The sequence below is a fragment of the Rhipicephalus microplus genome, chromosome 4, assembly GCF_043290135.1.
Source record: "Rhipicephalus microplus isolate Deutch F79 chromosome 4, USDA_Rmic, whole genome shotgun sequence".
NCBI classification, from domain to species: Eukaryota; Metazoa; Arthropoda; class Arachnida; order Ixodida; family Ixodidae; genus Rhipicephalus; species Rhipicephalus microplus.
The window spans coordinates 133,526,951-133,534,101 of NC_134703.1; the positions used below are offsets into that span (position 1 = coordinate 133,526,951).

Consider the following 7,151-nt stretch of genomic DNA (forward strand, 5'->3'; position numbering starts at 1 on the left):
TTAGCGCCCAAATGGCAAAGAGCTGGAAGAACAATGTGTGTGTGTGTGTGAAGTACAGCTAAAATTTGGGAAGACTTTCACATAAAGATTTGGTTGCTTCATCAAGCATATGGGGGAGCATTATAGAAGTTGTACTCGGTGCTACGAGTGGTTCAAGCATTCTGACAATGACATAATGTAGATCGATAACGATGCCAAGCCTGGACGACCTTGTACAATAATGACCACGTTGAAAGTTCCTGCAGTGATTTGAGGATATCTCTATTGACTGTTGGAGGAATTCCTGACGAAGTGGGTGTTAGAACAGGTTAATGTCTAGAAATTTTATTTTATTTTCTTTATTCCAAACATAAACTACATTAACAGATGCCATTTTCAAACCATACAGAAGGTCCTGGACAATACAAGAAGATATTTGCAGGCCATTAGTGCGTTCCAGGAAGCTTTCCAAAAATAGAAGAAACCATCGAAACACTGTATTGCCAGTAGAGGGGAATAGTTTCAGGGAAGCAATGCTTAAAATGTTGTACCACAATCAGTGAAGGTGTTAGTGAAAAACATTATTTTTTTTAACACATTTCGTATATGCATGCAACTTGTGGGAGTTGTTTCAAGTTTCATGAGTGCTCGTACACATGTGGGGATAAACAAAATGGCAGCTACCTTGGGTCAGAAAAGCGAGTTGAAATTTCCCAATTTTCTGATGCACTTGGTTCAGAAAAATGTGACTGTGGCAAGGAGTTATAAGTGTGTAGCAAAATATGTGGTACTTGAAATAATACATATGTTAATCTTGATAATTATGCTCCTTAGATGATTGGAACCAAGCCACCCAGGGGAATCGGCCAAGACTCGGGCAGATGGTTTGATCTTGAGTACCTGGATTCATACCAGAAATTATGGCATCTGGTAGAATGAACAGTTATTCTTAATTACTAAGTTGTCCACTTTTATTAGTCATCAAGAAACAGAAAAACACATGCAACAAATCTGTGTTTTGCAACGTAAGAAATACGGTCTACGTAATGATTTCAAGGAGAAGCGAGGTACAATACACACTGAAGAGGCATTATATGCACTTTGTTGATGCTCTAGCTGATGACAAAATTATGGCTGAGCCATTTGTAATGGTTGGGCAGCTTTAATCACCCACTGGTTAATTAACTTGCCATGTATGGCATCTTGTTGTTTTATTCTTCCAGCACACTATATAACCTGTGTTGATGTGGTTCCTTACCTTATAAGACACCTGATTTGGATATTTTTGAAAAGTAGCTTCAAGCACAAGCGTGGCCCTGTGGTAAAACACTTGACTGCCACGTGGATTGCCCAGATTAAAATCCCACGCAATCTTAAACATTTATTTCCTTATTGTGCATGCCAGCGGTAGACAGCTATGCAAAAAATATGAGCTGTTATCATGATCTCATAACTTTTCCTTTAAAATCATGAGCAATTTATGAAGCATGAAATTCAAGTGATTGACGTAGGGATGTTTCCACAGAAATGTGTATATTCCTGTCAAAGAGTGCCAGTATGGGATTCCCAAATGATAGCAGCACAATAGCATGCCAAGTTACCGCATTATTTCATGGTTCCTTTTTTAAAGGAGGTAATATGAATCTTGTAAACACTTTTGATGGTTTCGTGCTTTGTTTTCTTCATTTGTTGTCATTAGTACCATTATTAATGCGATATTGGAAGTGCTAGTTGCATTCCCTCCTCACAAATTTGTAACTCGTAAGGTAGAAGCTTTTGAGGGTTTTGATTGTTTGTTATGAGTACTGTCAACTAACAAAAATATGCACAGTTGTGATTGTTGCTACCCTGTTATATAAATCCATGACTTGAAACAATGCACAAAGCAAGGTAGTGCTAAGAAGTTGGAGCTCATTAGCATAAAGTGCCCTCCTTCGTGGAGCATATTAGGCCGACCCAAACGAGAGGGATGATACTGCAGGTGACAAGAAGAGACATTGATGTCAGTACAAGATCTGATGCACTCTACATCTAAATGAAGCGCATACACATGCAGCGAGCGCTTTGATAAATCTTGTGCTACAATATTTCAAGTGTTCTGAAATGGGAATTGTGGTTCACTATGCATATACTATGATTTGTGAGGATGGTGATTTGGGCTAGTTGGTATGGTAGCATGACAATTGATGGTAGCGCAAACAAAGGACATCAACAAAAGAAGCCACATTCAAGACATCACAGTGTTATGCGTTGTCTTAAATATGCCTTCTTTCACTGATGTCTTTTGTCTACAATGATGAGAAAACACTAACAATGATCAGGCTAATGTAGTGAAAGATATAGCAATGTATATCACAAGGCTGTTGTTTCCTTCGACTAACTGTTAAAGCCAACACTGTATCAATTGTAAGAGTACAATAAAATGAGATTGTTTTTCGTTGACTGGAGCTCTTTCGAAAGTTAAAAAAATAATCAAGAACTGCACATGAGAAACAGAGGTGGTTAAACACGAAGAAAAAAATACAGAAAAGAACTCAGGAAGGAAAATTAAGGATATTTCACACATTGTGGGAATCTATTTCATGCAAAGTAGTCCATAATAATGATGCCTATGATGCAATATTTGGCATTGATCCAAGTGTCATTGCATGAATGAATGTGTTTTGATAAATCTAGCAGTTTCGTGCTCATCAAAGACTTACCAAAAACGTTAACTACACAGGAGTTCAGAGGGTAACTTATGGTCTGACACGTCGACACTAATCTTACAGCACAGCTGCCAGTTTCATCACAACAAAGTGCATGCTATGGTACGACAATGTGAAGATTGTTCATTAGCATATTCCTACGTGGTCGAGCAACACTTGAATGTAGCTTGCCGAGTCATATGAAATGTTTATTATGACTTACAAAAGTGGAGGCCACCCTGGAACCACAATTGGCATTAACCCAACATGACAGCTGTATTTTAAGTACACATATGTCAAGTTTACTACCTTTTAATCAGACTACAGTGCCGGCCCTACAGCGATAGTTAACATTACATTGATATGATGCCTGCATAGAATCTTTTTTCAATAAGCTGTTTCAAGACATGCCGTGGCTCTGTGGTAACATACTTGACTGCTGTGCAGAATTACCGATTGTTATTATTTGTATTATTTTGGTCAATGCTGCCAGTGCCAGATTTTATTTAAATTGCTCACATTTAAATTGCCAATATTTATAAACTGCCATCACGTGCGACGCATACCACAGTGTACGACATATGCTGCCTGTGACTAGAAAAAAGGGTTTCATGACGTACATAACAGGACACTCATTGTATTCATGTCATAACCAGACAGTCATGTTCGTCATATTGTCCTTCTCTGCTGTGCCTTTTTCAGTTCATACCAAGTTAAGGAGGTGAGCTCGATAGCACCCAGATGCAGGCCTCTAGATAGATATACGTGCTCAAAGTGTCTTTGTTCTTTAAAAAATGCTTTGCTTTCAAAAGGCTTTCTAACATAAAAAAGAAGCTGCTCAAGCATGCCACTGACTTACCCAAGGTGGGCAAAAAGCAATCAAACATCTGAGAGACTGGAAGATGCATTGAGTGAGTTACTAAAAGCACAGGTTTTGTATATGAAGAAAGATCTGTTTGTGGTACATTGTTTTGCTTATAGTCAATGACATTTACTGTTTGAAGTGAATAAATATGCACCATATGTAAAGAAATAGCCAGTTACAAGTTAAAGTACAAGTGAAAGTATTTATTCTAATTACATCTGCTATTTTCATCAGTGTTCGCTTCCTTTCTGCTCTATTTCTCCCAACCGGCTCATAAAATCTTCAACATTGTTAGGCATATCACTGGTACAAGATTATTGGTTCCACTGGGCACCCCGTGCTGAACCACCATTATCTAGGTCTTTCTACTCCAAAAGTGTGTCTGTGTGTGCCTTCTTTGTGTCTTCATTTTTAGTGCGCTATTAACATTCCACCTGTGTGTACTCCTAGTCACCAAAATTAATGCATAAGTTATGAAGCATCAGAGGCAATAGAAAACAGCCACAATACAGTGTGGAGCTTAAGGCAAACACGCTGACATATTGTTTCCTTTAAGCTGCCAAAACTGTTTTCTATTAGGACGCTTATTGCTGAAAACCACTTGCTAAAACCAAAGGGTGTATTTCGCAAAACCGCACGATCTTTAAAAGTCTGAGTAAGAAGGAACATAGAAGGATGCCCTGCATATCCTGAAGCAAATGGCTAAGCTGTGCTTACATAGTTTCGGAAGTTTTATTAAAAGTGATGTTATTTTGAATATTATAGGATAAAGATTTTCGCTTAATCTTCTAATACAGATGTTGAAGAATTGCCTTCATGGCTACAAATCGCTTAAAATTTAAAGCTTTCGGTGGAAGGAGTTTCAGTTCATGCATGCCCTTTATGCATACATGCAGTAATACACTTTTAGTACAAAACTTTCTGGGGCACAAATTGTTTTTGAAAAAGAATACTTGCGCACCTACCATCCTTAATTCACTGGACCGTCGTTCTGTCGGTTGGACTCATGGCGAGGAGAATGTCGGCCATCCTGAGAAGGATCCTTTGAAAGGAGCTCTTCAAGCGGCTTGCCGCCTCTCCCGCGCTTGTTTTATTGGCTTCACACCAGCGCACACATAAGAAAAGTTAATTCCTAGAGAAGAAAAGAACGCTGGCCTGGATTATGACGCCGGGCGTTTATTACAAAAAAAAAAAAAAAGTGCAGGGCAAGAGAGCGCAAGCGCGTTACCCAGACGTAGCTTGATCTCACCAGATAAATGCGAGTTTCTGCAGATCGCGCGGGCACTCGCATGCGGTAGCTTGTTGTTGACGAGCACGTACGCGAAACACAAGTGCTCACGACAGACAGAAGTTTGCCTGCGGAAGGCGCCCACAACACAGTATTGCTTTTTAATTTTCCTACAATACTTCCACTTTGTGATGTGCGGTACCTCGTCGTTCCTCGATGGAGTCCAAACGCGCTTAGACATCTCGACGGGGCAGGCGGATCATAAGCCCTAATGTTCGGTGGTAGAGTACCTTAGTAGCATCACAGTCAAACTAAACTTGCAACTCTTTTCGAACTGCTCCTACCAGAAACAAAGGTGCACGGAGCGTCGTGTTTCCCATATTGGCTTCCTTGAAGTGGCGACAACGCGCAGGCGCCGAACATGCCGCACGTAAAAATGTGCAGTCGGCACGCACTGGCGCCGGCTGTGGCCGGCGCGTTTGTTGTTGTTGTTAGTGGCGCATGAGGAAAAGGAAGGGGCGCAACAGGGCGGCGGCGCAACCTGGCAACGAGAATACGGCGCGGAGACCGTTGCTAGGCGCACGTCGCGGCGGCGTCCCTGCGAGAGTGTGACCAATAGGGCGCCGCTGCGGTTGCCATGCGTTGAGCCTACTGCAGATTACAAATGCGCGTCCCGGCGCCCCAAAATGTTACCAAATATGGTCACGAACGCACAGCAGACCCCGTAGCTCTCCCGGCGAGGAGGAACTCGAATGGGGAGGTGGGGGTGGACGACACCGTCAGGTCAAGAACCGGTTCTCCCCCAAACTCTCCCTGCTTGGCTCTCCAGGGCCGGTCGTAACAATCTCTCGCGCGGGGGGGTGAAGATCTCGATGGGCTGAGGTTTGCAGCCACTGTCCGGAGAGATCAGCGCCGGCAGTCGGTTTGGTGACGACCGTCTTTGATGAAGTAGAGGGCAACACCTGCTTCATTGAGGGCTCAACAGACGTCACATACGCACATGAAAACACAACTACTCAGCCGGTGAGCGCCGGACAATTCCGCCAAACTCCACCAGGCAATTTTCCCCTTTAACTGATATTAAAGGAAATACACAATTTATTCAAAATGTTACTCACACTTTAAGGTGACACAAAACAACAACACTGGAAGCACACCGAACCCGAAACCCTGGATAGCCGTGTCTTCAACGTTTTCAAACAAGTACACCTAAAAGAGTAAAAAAAAACAATCACTAGCTCTTGTTTAGGTCAGGAAAAAAAATGCCAGAGTTCTCGAGACATCCTCTCGCGTCAGGGGCATCGACTTAAGCCATCAGCGTTGCCATGGAGTACACCCTTTTTGTAGCGTATTTCAAACGTATATTGTTGCAAAACGAGGCTCCAACGCAGCAGGCGGCCGTTCTTAGAGGACATGGTCTGTAGCCAGGTGAGAGGACAGTGGTCCACTTCCACAATGAACTTGCTTCCGGCAATATAACAAGCCAGTTTCTGGACTGCACAAACCAAGCACGCACATTCCTTTTCGCTAGCGCTGTAAACCTGCTCGCGAAGGGTGAGTTTCCGGCTAACATATAGGACGGGATGCTCTTGATCCCCCTCATCCCTTTGACTAAGAACTGCCCCCATGCCTCTATCACTAGCGTCGCATTGTACTATGAAAGGCCTCGAGTAGTCCGGTGAACTAAGCAAAGGTTGGCTCGACAAGGCCGCTTTCAAAACGCGGAAAGCCTTTTCTTTCTCCTCATCCCAGTCGACCATTTGGGGCTCGGTCTTGCGCAACGCGTCAGTAAGAGTGCTGGCAATGTCGGAATATCTAGGGATGTACTTACGATAGTAACCAGCTATTCCAAGAAAAGCCCGAATATCGGTTTTCGTTCGTTGCTGGGGAAGGTCTCGGATAGCTGCCACTTTCATTTCAGAGGGACGGCGATGCCCTCGACTGATAACATGCCCGAGATAGAGTACCTCTGCTTGTGCTAGCTGACACTTGGGCGCCTTTACCGTTAAACCTGCTTCGCGTAGGCGTGTCAGTACTGCTCTCAAATGCGTCAAGTGTTCTGGCCAGGACGAGGAAAACACGGCGACGTCGTCCAAGTAAGGCAATGCGAAGTCCTGTTGACCACGCAAAACCTTATCCATTAAGTTGGAAAAACGGTAAGGCGCGTTCTTTAGGCCGAAACTCAACACTTTAGGGCGGAAAGTCCCCAATGGTGAAATAAATGCAGCATACCGGCTCGCCCTCTCGGTGAGCGGCACCTGCCAGTAACCTCTCACTAGGTCTAGCGTTGAGATAAATTGCGCGCTGCTTACCCTCTCGACGCGTTCCTCAATGTGGGGAATTGGGTATGTCTGATCCTTGGTGATGAGGTTTAACTTACGATAGTCTACGC

General features: G+C 43.3%; 1 long non-coding RNA gene across 1 annotated transcript; it reads right to left on the minus strand.

Moving 5' to 3' along the window:
• Nucleotides 1–308: 308 nt before the first annotated feature.
• Nucleotides 309–5,588, minus strand: LOC142814618 (uncharacterized). Its single transcript, XR_012894985.1, has 2 exons — nucleotides 4,497–5,588; nucleotides 309–879 (listed from the first exon to the last, which is right to left on the minus strand). It is a non-coding gene; the product is annotated as an uncharacterized LOC142814618 (long non-coding RNA).
• Between the last annotated feature and the right edge of the window lie 1,563 nt (nucleotides 5,589–7,151).